At 40.0% G+C, this 17,919-nt stretch overlaps 1 protein-coding gene and 1 pseudogene across 27 annotated transcripts in view; one reads left to right on the forward strand and one right to left on the reverse strand.

Annotated features, from left to right (window-relative positions):
* KDM4C (lysine demethylase 4C) overlaps window positions 1-17,919 on the forward strand; it is a 518,729-nt gene that overhangs the window by 46,177 nt on the left and 454,633 nt on the right. The gene's annotated exons all lie outside the window — the stretch shown is intronic.
* LOC309847209 (small ribosomal subunit protein uS2 pseudogene) lies at window positions 2,550-10,711 on the reverse strand (annotated as a pseudogene). The gene is made up of 2 exons: window positions 10,362-10,711; window positions 2,550-3,305 (listed from the first exon to the last, which is right to left on the reverse strand). The product of its transcript is annotated as a small ribosomal subunit protein uS2 pseudogene (transcript).

Genomic DNA, 17,919 nt, shown 5'->3' on the forward strand with positions numbered 1-17,919 from the left:
AATGTGGGTGTAGTTGGCTGTAACAGGTACTTGGACACCTTTCTTTCTGGATGCTAGCTGATAACTTGTCTTTGGTTGCTGTCCACTCCTTGGCATCAAAATACCAGATAGTGATGGCAAACCTGGTGGCATCGGCTGGTTTCACCTCACGGAGGTTCCACTGATCCGGCCAGAAAATGAGCAGCCCATCAAGGAGTGGCTTGGTGTTGGTTGCTATAGGCCAGTCTTCTGGGGAGATCGGCAGCAGGCTGCCATGCACCTTGATGTCCCAGTTCCGATTTAGGTAATAGATAGAGGTGATACAGTGTCCATTGCTGTGGGGATTGACTGTATGCCTTACGTACCCCAGCCTATTGCCTGAGTAAGACACCACCATGGCCTTGGTGTGCCCATTGATGACATAGCCACCCAGCACCCAGTGCAGTGGTGGATCTCAGCATCCACATGGATCATGAGGACCCCAGTGCTTCAGCAGCTGAACTGACGGAGGCAGTGGCTGTTCATGATAGTAACGTCTTCATCCCCTGGGCATGGAGGGTATGGCCTGGGCCTGTGATGCCACCCTCCTCTGCCTCTGCCTCCTGCACTTGATGCAGCTGGGGGCAAGGCAGCTGTGCCTGGCATGGGACAGGGTGAGACACTGCGGACAGCAGAGGCTCTTCTTGAACCTTCAGTGTGCTCACTGGTCCCCAAGTCCCATGCTGCCCTTGGGGCTTGGGAAAGGACCTGTCAGATTGGTGAGCTTTTTCCTCTGCCCTTTACACCTTTGGTTGTGCCAGCCTCCAGTGCTGCACAGCACACAATACCCCTGGCAGTGTTTAAGTCTCAAATGATAAATTACATATTTGGAAGATGAGTAATTTGAAAAGGAAATCCTTGAAAGATTTGAAGGGCTACCATATTGTAATTATACCTATTGCCGTGTAACAAATTACCCCAAACCTTATAGCTTAAATCAACAAGCATTTATTTAATATCTCAGCTTCTGTAGTCAGGAATCTGGGAGTGACTTAGCTGGGTGGCTGTGGCTCAGGTCCTCTCATAAGGTTGCTGTCAAGATGTCAGGGGGAGCTGCTGCCATCTGAAGGCTTGACTGTGACTGGAAAAGCCTTTACTAAGATAGTTCCCCATACGTGGCTGTTGGCTAGAGTCCTGGGTTCCTTGCCTCATGGATTGCTTCTCATGTTGTGGCAACCTGCTTCTTCCAGAGCAAATGATCCTAGAGAGTAACCAAGATGGAAGCCACAGTATCTCTTTATGATCTGTTTTTTGACTGTCGCTTCTGCCATATTCCATTTGTTACAAGCTAGTTGCAAAGGGCAGCCCATAGTCAGGGGGTAAGAATTAAGCTCTACTTCTTGAAGGGAGGAGTATTAAAGAATTTGTGAATATATTTAGAAACTATCACATGGAAGGCCTGGGTGGCTCAGTTGGTTGAACGTCTACCTTCGGCTCAGGTCATGATCCCGGGGCCCTGGGATCAACCCCTGTGTCTGGCTTTCTGCTTGGTGGGGAGCCTACTTCTCCCTCTTCCTGCCACTCCCTCTGCTTGTGTTCTTGCTCTCTGTCTGACAAATAAATAAAATCTTTAAAAAAGAATAGAGACCATCACAGTTGTTATTATAAATTACCTTTCTTTTTAAAGATTTATTTAATTAGAGAGAGTGAGAGCGAGCATGTGTGCATGAGTTGGGATGGGGGCAGAGAGGGAGAGAAGCAGACTCCCCACTGAATGCAGAGCTAGACACGGGGCTGTCATGATCTGAGGACCCCAAGCTCATGATTTAAGCCAAAACCAAGAGTCAGATGCTTAACTGACTGAGCCACCCAGACATCCCTTTAAATTACCTTTTTTTTTTTTTTAAAGATTTTATTTATTTGTCAGAGAGAGAGTGAGCACAGGCAGACAGAGTAGCAGGCAGAGGCAAAGGGAGAAGCAGGCTCCCTGCCAAGCAAGGAAGCCCAATGTGGGACTCGATCTCAGGGTGCTGGTATCATGACCTGAGCCAAATGCAGCGGCTTAACCAACTGAGCCACCCAGGCATCCCATAAATTACCTTTTTAAAAAAATGTTTCTGATATGGTAGTTAAGGCTCAAGACCAAAACATTAATTAGGAAAAAAAAACTAAAACCCCAAATCAGCCAATGTGCTGATCAACAAACATCACCATCTAAATTCCCTGGGTAAGCTCTTTGGATGAATTTAGTTGATATGTTTTTGAAATTTTAAATTTATATTTGACATAGTCAGTACTTGATGGTTGAAGAATCTTAATTCTGTGTGTAAAGTTTCAGCTATGGAACATTGTGTCTATTCCAAAGGAATTGGAAGTTTTATATGTATATATTTTTGACTTTTACAAACTGTTTATTTACCGTCAACTTTATTTCCATTTTGTTTGCCTTTCTGGAAGAGAAGCTTAAGGCCACTCAGTGGTGTTCCTACCCATTCAGTGGTCTGAGCAGCGGGAGCTGCAGACCAGTCTTCAGTAGCAGACTGAGCACTCCGGTCTTCAGTAGGGAACTGCTAAATAAGAACAGAGAGCGCCTATTCACCTTCAGAGTAGTCTGTGACTTCATGTGGAGTAGCAGTGAATCCAGGAGCTGGAGCAGTCCATTTACCCTGAAATTCCTCTTTGGTCACAGCCTTTTCCACAGTGGCCTGCTCTTTTCAATCTCTTCAGAATCTCTGTAGAAGTAGAGATCAGGCATGACCTCCCATGGGTAATGGTGCCATGCATGTGCAGAACTTCCCTGGCAGCATCCACCACCTCAGACCCACTGAGTGAGCTCCCTTGTTGCAAGAGATGGCAATGTCCACACAACACAGAGGTGTTGGTAGGTAGGTTACGCAGAGTGGTGGTAGGTAGGTTAACATATGACAGCTCTGTAAGAGGCTGGTCTTCAGCCCTGGGATCAGTAACCACTAGAAGTCTCAGCTCTTGGAAGCCTGGCTGGTCTGGTTAGGAAAGGTTTCGGGAGCGAAGCGACTGGCAACAGGAGTGGGTCCAGTAGCAGCAGCAAATTTGAGCACAGCTCCCTAGCCAATATTCCTGGACGATATGACACTGACATCAGCTGGGTTTTCAGTGGCAATAGCGGCATGAGGTGCCAGCAGAAACTTCTCCCAGGATCTCTTCAGTTTTAGGATATAGATGCCATCACTTTTCCTTTTGTAGATGTACTATTCATTTGGAAGTCAAGGTTGGTGCCACGTAAGTGGGTTCCTGCTGCAAGGAATTTGAGGACATCCTCTTCCTTCATTTGCAGAACATCAAGAGCTCTGGATATTGTGAAAATTTCCCTTTAAGTTGCGGCAGGAAGGCAAAACACATCATATGAACCCTTCCCTAGGTAGCGTGGAAAAGGCTTTTTAAAAAAATTATTAACATATAATGTATTATTTGTTTCAGAGGTGTAGGTCTATGATTCATCAGTCTTACACAATAGATAGCGCTCACCACAATGCATACCCTCCCTAATGTCCGTCACCCAGCCATCCCATTCCTCCCAACCCTCAGTCTGTTTCCCGAGATTAAGAATCTCTTATGGTTTGTCGCCCTCTCTGGTTTTGTCTTGTTTCATTTTTTCCTCTCCTATGATCCTCTGTCTTGTTTCTCAAATTCCACATATCAGTGAGATCATATGGAAATTGTCTTTCTCTGATTGACTTATTTTGCTTAGCATAATATCCTCTAGTTCCATCCACGTTGTTGCAAATGGCAAGATTTCATTTTTTGATGGCTGCATAATATTCCTGTGTGTGTGTGTGTGTACCACTCTTCTTTATCCATTAATCTGTCAATGGACATCTGGGTTCTTTCTATTGTTTGGCTATTGTGGACATTGCTGCTGTCAGCATTGGGGTGCAGGTGCCCCTTCGTATCACTACATTTGTATTTTTGGGGTAAATACCCAGTAGTGCAGTTGCTGGGTCATAGGGTAGCTCTATTTTCACCTTTTTGAGGAAACTCCATGCTGTTTTCTAGAGTGGCTGCACCAGCTTATGTTCCCACAAACACCGTAGGAGGGTTCCCCTTTGTCCACATTCTCACCAGCATCTGTTATTTCCTGACTTATTAATTTTAGCCATTCTGACTGGTGTGAGGTGGTATCTCATTGTGGTTTTGATTTGTATTTCCCTGAAGCTGAGTGATGGTGAGTACTTTTTCATTTGTCTATTGGCCATTTGGATGTCTTCTTTGCAGAAATGTCTGTTGATGTCTTCTGCCCATTTCTTTCTTTCTTTCTTTTTTTTTTTTTTTTTTAATATTTTATTTATTTGACAGAGAGAAACTAGGCAGAGAGGCAGGCAGAGAAAGAGGAGGAAGCAGGCTCCCTGTGGAGCAGAGAGCTCGATGTGGGGCTCTATCCCAGGACCCTGGGATCATGACCTGAGCCGAAGGCAGAGGCTTTAACCCACTGAGCCACCCAGGCGCCCCTGCCCATTTCTTGATTGGATTATTTGTTCTTCAGGTGTTGAGTTTGGTAAGTTCTTCATAGACTTTGGATACTGGTCCTTTATCTGGTATGTCATTTGTAAATATCTTCTACCATTCTGTTGGTTGTTGTCTTTTGGTTTTGTTGACTGTTTAAAGTTTGTAATCTTGATAAAGTGCCAATAGTGTCAAAAAGTGTCACTAGTGTCAATAAAGTGCCAAATAAATAAATAAATAAATAAAATAAATCTTTTAAAAAAGATTTTATTTATTTATTTGACACACATAGAGAGAGAGAGCATGCCAGTAGTTCATTTTTGCCCTTGCTTCCTGGTCTTTGGTGATGTGACTAGGAAGAAGTTGCTGCAGCTGAAGTCAAAAAGGTTGTTCCCTCTGTTCTCCTCACGGATTTTGGTGGATTCCTGTCTCACATTGAGGTCTTTCATCCATTTTGAGTCTATTTTTGGTCCAGTTTCATTCTTCTGCATGTGGCTATCCAATTTTCCTAACACCATTTTTTGAAGAGACTGATGTTTTTTTTCCATTGGATATTCTTTCCCGCTTTGTGGAAGATTAGTTGACCATAGAGTTGAGGGTCTATTACTGGGCTCTCTATTCTGTTCCATTGATCTATGTTTCTGTTTTTGCACCGTACCATACTTTCTTGATCATTACAGCTTTGATATAGAGGTTGAAGTCTGGAATTGTGATGCACAAGATTTGGTTTTCTTTTTCAACATTCTTCTGGCTATTTGGGAGTCTTTTCTGATTCCATACAAATTTTAGGATTATTTGTCCCATTCCTGTGAAAAAAGTTGGTGGTATTTTGATAGGGATTACATTAAATCTGTAGATTTCTCTAGGTAGCATAGACATATTAACAATATTTGTTCTTCCAGTCCATGAGTGTAGAATGTTTTTCCATTTCTTTGTGTCTTTCTCAGTTTCTTTTATGAGAGTTCTGTAGTTTTCTAAGTACAGATTTTTTGCCTCCTTGGTATCTTATAGTTTGGGGTATAACTGTAAGTGAGATTGACTCCTTAATTTTTCTTTCTTCTGTCTTCTTGTTGGGCTATAGAAATGCAGCTGATTTCTGTGCATTGATTTTATATCCTGACACTTTACTGAATTCTTGTATGAATTCTACCAATTTTGGGGTGGAATAGTTTGGGTTTTCCACATAAAGTATTATATCATCTACAGAGAGTAAGAATTTGACTTTGTCTTTGCCCATATGGATGCCTTTTATTTCTTTTTGTTGTCTGATTGCTGAGGCTAGGACTGCTAGTATATTGAATATCAGCAGTGATAATGGACATTAGGAAAAGCTCCAGGTTTCCTCATTGAGAATGACATTCAGTGTGGGTTTTTCATAGATGGCTTTGATGATATTGAGGTTGGTATCCTCTGTGCCTATAGTGTGAAGAGTTTTAATCAAGAAAGAATGCTGTACTTTGTTAAATGCTTTTTTCTGCATCTGTTAAGAGTATCCTATGGCTCTTGTTCCTTCTTTTATTAATTTATTGTATCACATTGATTGTGGGTGTTGAACCAGCCTTGCAGCCCAAGAATACAGCCCAAGAATAAATCCCACTGGGTCGTGGTGAATAATCCTTTTAATGTACTGTCAGATTCTGTTGGCTAGGATTTTGGTGAGCATTTTTGCATCCATGTTCATCAGGACATTTGTCTGTAATTCTCCTTTTTGATTGTGTCTTTGGTTTTGGGATTAAGGTAATGCTGGCCTCATAAAATGAGTTTGGTAGTATTCCTTTTATTTCTGTTTTTTGGACCAGTTTCAGGAGAATAGGTATTAATGCTTCTTTAAATGTTTGTAGAATTTCCCTGGGAAACCGTCTGGTCCGGGCTCTTGTTTGTTGTGAGATTTTTTTTTTTTTTTAAAAGGTAGAGGTTTCTCATATTATTATTATTTTTTTAAAGATGTTATTTATTTATTTGTCAGAGAGAGAGCAAGCGAGAGTGAGCACAGGCAGACAGAGTGGAAGGCAGAGTCAGAGGGAGAAGCAGGCTCCCTGTGGAGCAAGGAGCCCGATGTGGGACTCGATCCCAGGACGCTGGGATCATGACCTGAGCCGAAGGCAGCTGCTTAACCAACTGAGCCACCCAGGCCGTCCCTGTTGTGAGATTTTTGATTGCTGCTTCAATTTCCTTACTGTTTATGGGTCTGTTCAGGTTTTCTGTTTCTTCCTGGTTCAGTTTTGGTAGTTTATAGGTCTCTAGAAATGCATCCCTTTCGTCCAGATTTTCTCATTTGCTGGTGAATGGTTGCTCAAAATGTGTTCTTATAATTGATTGTATTTCTTTGGTGTTGGTTGTGATCTCTCCTCTTTTGTTCATAATTTTAATAATGTGGGTCCTTTTTTCTTTTCGATAAATCTCACTAGGGGTTTATCAATCTTACTAATTCTTTCAAAGAACCAGCTCCTAGTTTCTTTGGTCTACTGTTCTTTTGGTTTCTATTTCATTGATTTCTGCTCTAATCTTTATTATTTCTCTTCCCTTGCTGGGTTTAGGCCTTATTTGCTGTTCTTTCTCCAGCTCCTTTAAGTGTAGGGTTAGGTTGTGTATTTGAAACATTCCTTGTCTTTTGAGAAGGGCTTGCATTGCCATACAAGTCCTCTTCGGACTGCCTTCGCTGCATTCCAGAGGTTTTGAACAGTTATGTTTTCATTATCATTGGTTTCCATGAATTTTTAAAATTCTTCATTAATTTCCTGGTCTACCCATTCATTCTTTAGTAGGATGCTCTTTAGCCTCCATGTATTTGAGCTCTTTCTAACTTTTGTCTTGTGTTGAGTTCACATTTCAAAGCATTGTGGTCCAAAAATATTCAGGAAATGATTCCAGTCTTTTGGTACCATTTGAGGCCTGACCTGTGACCCAGGATATGATCTATTCTGGAGAATGTTCCATGTGCACTAGACAAGAATGTATATTCTGTTGCTTTTGGATGGAATGTTCTGAATATATCTGTGATGTCCATCTGATCCAGTGTGTCATTTTTTTTTAATTAAAAGATTTTATTTATTTGACAGAGAGAGAGATCACAAGTAGGCAGAGAGGCAGGCAGAGAGAGAGAGGGAAGCAGGCTCCTGCTGAGCAGATAGCCTGATGTGGGGCTCGATCCCAGTACCCTAAGATCATGACCTGAGCCGAAGGCAGAGGCCCAACCCACTGAGCCACCCAGGCGCCCCCAGTGTGCCATTTAAAGCCCTTATTTCCTTGTTGATCTTTTGCTTAGATGATCTGTCCATTTTAGTGAGGAGGGGATGTTAAAGTCCCCTACTATTATTATATTATTGTTGATGTGTTTCTTTGAAGTTGTCATTAATTGACTTACATAATTGGCTGCTCCCATGTTAGGGGCATAGATCTTTAAAATTGTTAGATCTTCTTGTTGGACAGATCCTTTAAGTACAATATGGTGTCTTTCCTCATCTCTTATTATGTTTTTGGCTTAAAATCTAATTTGTCCGATACAAGGATTGTCCCCTGCCCCCAGCTTTCTTTTGATGTCCATTAGCATGGTAAATGGTTTTCCGCCCCCCTCACTTTAAATCTGGAGGTGTCTTTGGCTCTAAAATGAGCCTCTTGCAGACAGCATATGGATGGGTCCTTCTTTTTTTTATCCAGTCTGATACTCTGTGTCTTTTGATTGGGGCATTTAGTCCATTTACATTCAGGGTAACTATTGGAAGATATGAATTTAGTGCAAATGTATTGCGTGTAAGGGACTGTTACTGTGTATTTTCTCTGTTCCTTTCTGGTCTATGTTACTTTTAGGCTCTCTCTTTGCTTATAGGACCCCTTTCAATACTTCCTGTAGGGCTGGTTTGGTGGTTGCAAATTCTTTTAGTTTTTGTTTGCCCTGGAAGCTTTTTATCTCTCATTCTGTTTTCAATGATGGCATAGTTGGATATAGTGTTCTTGGCTGTGTTTTTTCTCATTTAGTGTTGTGAATATATCATGCCAGTTCTTCCTGGTCTGCCAGGTCTCTGTGGATAGGTCTACTGCCAATCTAATATTTCTACCATTGTAATGACAGCCCTTTTGTCCCATGCTGCATTCAGGATTTTCTCTTTTTTTCTGAGACTTGTTAGTTTTACTGTTAGATGTCAGGGTGTTGACCTATTTTTATTTATTTTGGGGGGGGGGGTTCTCCGTGCCTCCTGGGTTTTGATGCCTGCTTCTTTCCCTAAACAGGGAAGTTCTCCACTGAAATTTGCTCCAATATACCTTCTGCCCCCCACCTCTCTTTCTTCTTCTGGAATCCCAATGCTTCTTTTTTTTTTTTTTAAGATTTTATTATTTATTTGACACACATAGAGAGATTACAAGTAGGCAGAGAGGCAGACAGAGAGAGAGGGGGAAGCAGGCTCCCTGATGAGCAGAGAGTCCAATGGGGGCCTCGATCGCAGGACCCTGAGATCATGACCCGAGCCGAAGGCAGAGGCTTAACCCACTGGGCCACCCAGGTGCCCCTGGAATCCCAATTATTCTAATATTGTTTTGATTTATGGTGTTACTTATCTCTTAAATTTTCCCTTTGTGATCCAGTAGTTGTTCATCTCTCTTTTTCTCAGCTTCTTTATTCTCCATCATTTGGTCTTCTATATCACTAATTGTCTCTTCTGCCTCCTTTATTTAGCAGTTAGAGCCTCCATTTTTTTTTAAAGATGTTATTTTATTTATTTGACAGACAGAGATCACAAGTAGGCAGAGAAGCAGGCAGAGAGAGGTGGAAGCAGGCTCCCCACCGAGCAGAGAGCCCGATGCGGGGCTCGATCCCAGGACCCTGGGATCATGACCTGAGCCGAAGGCAGAGGCTTTAACCCACTGAGCCACCCAGGTGCCCCAGAGCCTCCATTTTTGATTCACCTCATTAATATCCTTTTTGATTTCAACTTGGTTAGGTTTTATTTCTGTAGAAAGAGATCCTCAGGTGTCTTCTATGTTTTTTTGAAGCCCATCTGGTATCTTTATAATTGTTATTCTGAACTCCTGTTCTGACATGTTGCTAATGTCCATATTGATTTGGCCCCTGGCATTTGGTACTGTCCCTCTTGTTCTTTTTTGTGAGGTGAGTTTTTTTCCATTTTGTCATTTTGTCCAGGGAAAAATAGATGAATGAGAAAACAAAATACTAAAAGGGTAACATGACCCCAGAGTAATATACAGTAAACAAATAAGGGGAGACCCGAATCTGTGGGTAAAAGAAAAAGAAAAAAGAATATATCAGGCTGGTGAATAGAACAGAGCCATATACTAGATTTGTGTATTTTGTTCTGTTAGAAGAAATGGCACCCCAAAATTTTAAAGAAAGAAAAATACACACACACACAGAGTAAGGTTAAATATGACTGTAAAATTGAAAATTAAAGAAATATTTTAAATAAGGAATTGATTAGAAGTTGAAATCAAAAAAGGAAGAAAAATTCAAAAAGAAAAAGGGAAAAATAGAGAACATTAAGAAAAATTAAAGTCGAAAGACTAAAGAATCATGGGAAAAAAGCCATGAATTTTATGTGCTGTATTCCCTTAGCTCTGGAGTTTTGCAGTTCTCATTGATTTGTAAACTTGTTCTTGGCTGGATGTTCTTGCTGATCTTCTTGGGGAGGGGCCTATTCAGTGATTCTCAAATGTCTTTGCCCCAGGGGGAGTTACACCGCACTTGCTGGGGGCCAGACTAAGTAATCTGTAGGGCTTTGCTCTGGGTAGTTTTTGTTCCCTGAAATCTTTCCATGCAACTTTAGAGGACAAGAATGAAAATGGCGGCCTCCCAATCTCAGGCCCTGGAGGGGCCGAGTGCTTGGGTTTCCACTCCTTAATGAGCCCTCAGAGAAAAGCATTCAGTCACTCCTGTCTCCCTGGTTTCTGGCCATACTCTGTGCTCCCCTGGCCTGTGACCAAGTGTTTGTATCTTTGGCACATGGCCCTGTTTAGAGTCTCTAAACTCCACAGATTCCTGTAGCGTGCTCCTGTGCTGTGGGGGTTCTGTCTGGATCTGCCTCTTGTTGGGCCCCTGCTTGAAGAGCAGTGGCTGGACTGTGCTGTGTAACACACAACTCTGCACCGAGAGCCCACTCCTTGGATCACTCTTTGCAGCCATCTTTACCGCTCTGATACCTGGGAGTTCTGCCACATTCCTGTAGCCTTGGTCTTCCTGTGACCCTGAGAGTCCTGAGACCACACTGTCCCAAGAAGGATTCCACTCCCTTCCACCCCTGCCTGTTAGCCACCAGAATGACATCCCTGACTGGAGCAGACTTCTAAAAGTTCTGATTTTGTGCTCCTCTGCTCTGTCACTTGCCAGTAGCTGGCCGATGGAGGATCCCTCCTCCTCTGCGATCTATATTCCCATTTATTGCCTTGGATTTTCTTCTCACATCCTACCTTGCGGAAAGTGGTCGCTTTCCTGTCAATAGAATTGCTGCTCTTCTTTTCTTTGATCTCCAGTTGAATTTGTCGGTTTCAGAATGGTTTAATAGCTACCTAGCTGAAGATTCTGTCTTATACTCTTCTGCCATCTTGGACTCATCCTGAAAGTTTTATATTTCATGTGAGTCCCTTCTTTTGAATTTTTGGTAGGCATTAGTAAATCTCATTGTTTAAGATCTCATTAATTGAGAATGTGAAACTTTTATTGTAGACTGGACTGGTTTGCATTCAGAATTTTCAAGGACTCTTTTAGCCATTTACTATAATGTACATTATATATGTGTGTATATATAATGTATATATATACATTACACAATAGTGTAATGCAATTGAAACAGGATTGTGGAAGTAGACTTATCTAGCTTTTTAAAAGTATAAATGGTGTGTTGTATTCTGTTTATCTTCTAGCACCCATTTCCAGAGTCCTTTTTTAAAATTTTTAAAAAAGATTTTATTCAATTGACAGAGACACAGCAAGAGAGGGAGCACAAGCATGAAGAGTGGGAGAAGGAGAAGCAGGCTCCCCACTGAGTAGGGAGCCCCATGTGAGACTTGATCCCAGGACCCTGGGAGCCAAAGGCAGATGCTTAATGACTGAGTCACCCATGCGCTCCTCCAGAGTCATTCGTAAAGTGTTAATTAAATAGATTAGTTCATATAGTGGAACATCTGCTTGGCTACTTTGGTATTTTGGGAGACAATTTGAATTTGAAAGTAATCAGATTATACTTGCTAGAAAATGCTTGTTAGTACCTTTAATAATTATTATAATTACCATAGGAGAGGTACAAAGTACAATGGGGTTTCAAAAGAAAATAAGACTTCTATGGTTGATAATCAGGAAAGGAGTAATTTTGTTTTGTACGTGCCATTGAGATTAATTTTGAAGAATGGTCAGAAATGCTTTTATCAGTTACAAAAGTAATACATGTTTATTTGAAAATTCAAACATTATAGAAATATATAATTTTGGCTCCTAGATGATCATTGTTAATAATACGTGGTAATTCAAAATATTGATGAGAACAGAGCCTTGAAGACCTTTTTTTCTTGTCATAGAGACACTTGGATCATCATCTCTAGCCCATGTGATTATTCTAGTGTAGTATCAGTTTTCTTTTTAGAGGGAATTTATTTTACTAGGCACTTGTTTTGTTCATATAGCTGTTCAATTTTTACTCTCATCAAAAAGTTAAAAATAGGGGCACCTGGGTGTCTCAGTCGGTTAAGCCTCCAGCTCTTGATTTCTGCTCAGGTCGTGATCTTATGGTTGTGAGAGGGAGCACCATGTTGGTCTCTGGGCTGAGTATGGAGCCTGCTTAAGATTCTTGCTCCCTCTCCCCCTCCCTTCCATGCACATGCACCCTCTCTCTCTAAAAATAAAAAATTCTTAAATGTTAAAAATACAACTACCCTATGATCCAGCAATTGAACTACTAGTTGTTTACCCAAAGGATACAAAAGTACAGATTTGAAGTGGTACATGTATGCTGATGTTTACAGCAGCATTATCAACAATAGCCAAATGATAGAGAGAGCCCAAATGTCCATTGACTGATGAATGGGAAAAGAAGAAGTGGTGTACACACACACACACACACACACACACACACACACGAATATTACTCACATCAAAAGTGTCTTGTCATTTGCAATGATGTGGATGGAGCTAGAGTGTATTATGCTAAGACAAATACCATATGATTTCACTCATACGTGAAATTTAGGAAACAAAACAGATGAACATATGGGTAGGGAAAAAAAAGTGGGAAACAAACCATAAGAGACTCTTAACGTTAGAGAACAAACTGAGGGTTAATGGAGGGAGGTGGGTGGAGAATGGGCTAGGTGGGTGATGGGTATTAAGGAGGGCATTTGTTATGATGAACACTGGGTGTTGTATGTAAGTGATGAATCACTAAATTCTACTCCCGAAACCAATATTACTTTTTAGTTAGAATAGTTAGAGTATCTAACTAGAATTTTAATAAAAATTTGGAGAGAAAGAAAAAATAAAATGAAGATTCCTAGGAAAAAAAATACTTTTGAAAATTCTTTTGGGGCACCTGGGTGGCTCAGTTGGTTAAGTAGCTGCCTTCGGCTCAGGTCATGATCCCAGCGTCTTGGGATCGAGTCCCACATCGGGCTCCTTGCTCGGCAGGGAGCCTGCTGCTCCCTCTGCCTCTACCTGCCATTCTGTCTGCCTGTGCTCGCTCGCTCTCCCTCTCTCTCTCTCTCTGATGAATAAATAAAATCTTAAAAAAAAAAAAAAAGAAAAAAAAGAAAATTCTTTTTATATTTCCTCTGCCAGTTTCATGTGGGAAATTTATTACAAATGCCAGTGAGATGGGTTTCTAAGCCTCAATCCAAGGCTTTTGCTTGTTCACTTACAGTTGTACTTGGGCAAATGGTGTTCATTATGGTTATAGGATGGTCCTGAGATGGAGTTAATTTTCATGGGAGGCAGGAGGCATTCTCCTGTTTTTTTTTTTTTTTCCTTTGTTCATCTGTTTACTTTGATTCAGTATATGCCTTTGCATAGGTACACAGTGCATCATGTGCTTGGTGTAAATAGTAAACAGGATAACATGCTCATTTGGTTAATAACACAACTTAGTTCAAAGAAAATCTGGAGGGGCGCCTGGGTGGCTCAGTGGGTTAAAGCCTCTGCCTTTGGCTCAGGTCATGATCCTAGAGTCCTGGGATCAGCCCCGCATGGGGCTCTCTGCTCAGCGGGGAGCCTGCTTCCCCCATCTCTCTCTCTGCCTGCCTCTCTGCCTACTTGTGATCTCTGTCTGTCAAATAAATAAATAAAATCTTAAAAAAAAAAAAAAAGAAAATCTGGAGACCTCCAAGATAATTCTACTATAAAACTTTATGGAGGTAAGTAATATACTCTCTTGTATCACTTACATTACTGATCTATACATTCTTCTATGCATGGAGCTATGTGCTTTGTATAATTATACAATGGTGTCCTTACAGTAATTCAACTGTTACTATCCTCGTTTTATAGAGGGATAACTGAGGTCCAGAGAAAATTAGCCCCTTGCCCAAGATTACATAGCTTACACATGGCAAAAGCTGGATTCAAAGCTCTAGGCAGGCTGGTCCTAGAGACCCACCTCTAACAGTTGCTATATAGTGAATAAAAGGTTCTGAAAGAAAGGAATGGTGGATTGGTTTTGAGCAAATTGATACTGGATTTGTGGGACAGTTGTAATTGTTTGACAGTCTATTAAGGATGGAATCTGTAGCCAAGTTTCATTAGAATTGGGCACCAACTGAGTGAACTGGTCACTTTTTTCAAGTTTAGAATCATTATTCATTCAGTCAACAAATACTATATTCACGATTTTAGAATTTAACTCAGTAGCTACTAAACCACGTGTCTTTTTTATTTTAGAGTTATAGGTAGTTAAAAATTGATCCATGATTGAGTGGTATATAGTGATAGATTCTTTGGGTCTGTTATAGTGAAAAACAGTTTAAGACTTTGGTATCCAAAAAAGTCCAACAAATTTCTCTGTAAGATATAATAAACAGTATCTCTGTTACCTTTTTTGGTCACCTGAGTCTGGCTTCTAGTTACCTTGCCTACAATTCTTATTACTATTGAAACCTACTAATTGAAGTGGTAGAATACGGTGGAGTAAATGATGCTTTGATGCCCATCTTTTAAAATTTTGGCTGTCCTGTTGAGATTTTAATGTTTTGGGTAAATCAGCAAGTTATTTTATATTTCAAATAAAGTTGTTAATTTGTTTGGTTTTCTTGCTTACTGCTTAGGTAACTAATTTGGGGTCCTAGTACAGTGGGTATTGATTTTGATTGTTCTACAGTTATTAAATCTATAGTAAAATGTCAGTAGGCTTTATGGGGATTGCTACTGTTGCTAAACACTCTTTTTGCTGCTAAAAAACTCTCTTGGTTTGTTGATTTCTTTTTTCATGTAGAAATACTGGTATTTTTGTGTGTATGTGTATTAATATAAGATTATTTGTTCACAGTCCAAATAACACAGAGAAGTGCTTTTCTGTAATTCCAATGTAAAAGATAACCATTAATATTAATAATATGGTATAAATTTCTTTTTGTCCTTTTGAATATAATTATAGATTTTTTTACATGTATATTCATTCTGTAATCTACTTAATTCATTGTGGAAAAATATTAATATCAATATGTAGAAAGATCTACTTAATTTTGTATTCTGTATTTTATTTAACTTAGCCCTTGTTGTAGGGCAACATTAGTTTGAGTTTTCAGTTATTGCTGGAACAAACACCACAGGTCCTGTATCATTGTATATGTCTCTGCATTGTTAGAATGAATTTCCAGAGTTGGATTTTATGGTTGAAGATATGCATTTTTTGAAGGTTTTGATATGTGTAAAAAATTGTACTCTGGAAAGTTTTTACTACTTTATACTTTCACTCCAGCTGTGTAAGAGAGGTCTCATTCTTTCCTACCATTAATATATTAACCATTTTCCAAACTAATGTTGGTAAAGTATCTTATTTTGGTTTCCTGGACTTTTCCCTAGGTCATTCTGCTTCTAATGATCATGTTGATTGCTTCTAGTTTTGGCTTTTCCTGCTTTCCTGGACTTTGAGTGAAATTATTTTTGTCAATTTTCCTATAAATGTTTTATCTTTTGCATGTAAGGCTGTAAAATTTGCTAGTATAGAATAATTGGTTAAAGAGTTTAGAAAATAATTTGAAAGGTAAAATGGTGAGTTTCTTTTTTTTTTGGTTGATAATTCTTTAAATATAATTTTTAATTTTTTTATTGACGTATATGTTATTAGCCCCAGGGGTACAGATCTGTGAATCGCCAGGTTTACACACTTCATAGCACTCATCATAGCACATACCTTCCCCAATGTTCATAACCCACCACCCTCTCCCGATCCACCTCCTCCCGGCAACCCTTAGTTTATTTTGTGAGATTAAGAGTCTCTTATGGTTTGTCTCCCTCCGGATCCCATCTTGTTTCATTTATTCTTTTCCTACCCATCAAACTTCCTTTGTTGCTTCTCAACTTCCTCACATCAGGGAGATAATATGATAATTGCCTTTCTTTGATTGACTTATTTTGCTAAGTATAATACGTTCTAGTTCCATCCATGTCGTCACAAATGGCAAGATTTCATTTCTATTGATGGCTGCATAGTATTCCATTTTATATATATATATATATACACACACACACACACACACACACACACACACATACCGCATCTTCTTTATCCATTCATCTGTTGATGGACATCTAGGTTCCTTCCATAGTTTGGCTATTGTGGACATTGCTGCTATAAACATTCAGGTGCACATGTGCCTTCGGATCACTACATTTGTATCTTTAGGGTAAATACGAAGTAGTGCAATTGCTGAGTTGTAGGGTAGCTCTATTTTCAACTTTTTGAGGAACCTCCATGCAATATGCAGAGTGGTTGCACCAGCTTGCATTCCCACCAACGCTATAGGAGGGTTCCCCCTTCTCTATATCCTCGCCAGCATCTGTCATTTTCTGACTTGTTAATTTTAGCCATTCTGACTGGTGTGAGGTGGTATCTCATTGCAGTTTTGATTTGTATTTCCCTGATGCCGAGTTATGTGGAACACTTTTTCATGTGTCTGTTGGCCATTTGGATGTCTTCTTTGCAGAAATGTCTGTTCATGTCCTTGGCCCATTTCTTGATTGGATTATTTGTTCCTTGGGTGTTGAGTTTGATTAAGTTCTTTCTAGATTTTGGATACTGGCCCTTTATCTGATATGTCATTTGCAAATATCTTCTCCCATTCTGTCAGTTGTCTTTGGTTTTGTTGACTGTTTCCTTTGTTGTGCAAAAGCTTTTGATCTTGATTAAGTCCCAATAGTTCATTTTTGCCCTAGCTTCCCTTGCCTTTGGAGATGTCCCTAGGAAGAAGTTGCTGTGGCTGAGGTCGAAGAGGTTGCTGCCTGTGTTCTCCTCAAGGATTTTGATGGATTCCTTTCTCACATTGAGGACCTTCATCCATTTTGAGTCTATTTTTGTGTGAGGTGTAAGGAAATGGTCCAGTTTCATTTTTATGCATGTGGCTGTCCAATTTTCCCATCACCATTTGTTGAAGAGACTGTCTTTCCATTGGACATTCTTTCATGCTTTGTTGAAGATTAGTTGACCATAGAGTTGAGGGTCTATTACTGGGCTCTCTATTCTGTTCCATTGATCTGTGTGTCTGTTTTTGTGCCAGTACCATACTGTCTTGATGATGACAGCTTTGTAATAGAGTTTGAAGTCTGGAATTGTGATGCCACCAACTTTGGCTTTCTTTTTCAAATATTTCTCTGGCTATTCGAGGTCTTTTCTGGTTCCATATAAATTTTAGAATTATTTGTTCCATTTCTTTGGAAAAAATGGATGGGATTTTGATAGGGATTGCCTTAAACGTGTAGATTGCTTTAGGTAGCATCGACATTTTCACAATATTTATTCTTCCAATCCATGAGCATGGAACATTTTTCCATTTCTTTGTGTCTTCCTCAATTTCTTTCATGAGTACTTTATAGTTTTCTGAGTATAGATTCTTTGCCTCCTTGGTTAGGTTTATTCCTAGGTATCTTATGGTTTTGGGTGCAATTGTAAATGGGATTGACTCCTTGATTTCTCTTTCTTCTGTCTTGTTGTTGTAAGGAAATGGCAGCGGATTTCTGTGCATTGCTTTTATATCCTGACACTTTACTGAATTCCTGTACAAGTTCAGTAGATTTGGAGTGGAGTCTTTTGGGTTTTCCACATATAGTATTATATCATCTGCAAAGAGTGATAGTTTGACTTCTTCCTTGCCAATTTGGATGCCTTTAATTTATTTTTGTTGTCTGATTGCTGAGGCTAGGACTTCTAGTACTATGTTGAATACTGGTGGTGATAACGGACATCCCTGCCATATTTCCTGACCTTAGTGGAAAAGCTCTCAGTTTTTCTCCATTGAGGATGATATTTGCGGTGGGTTTTTCATAGATGGCTTTGATGA

This window comes from Mustela nivalis, assembly GCF_964662115.1.
Source record: "Mustela nivalis genome assembly, chromosome: 13".
In the NCBI taxonomy this organism is placed as follows: Eukaryota; Metazoa; Chordata; class Mammalia; order Carnivora; family Mustelidae; genus Mustela; species Mustela nivalis.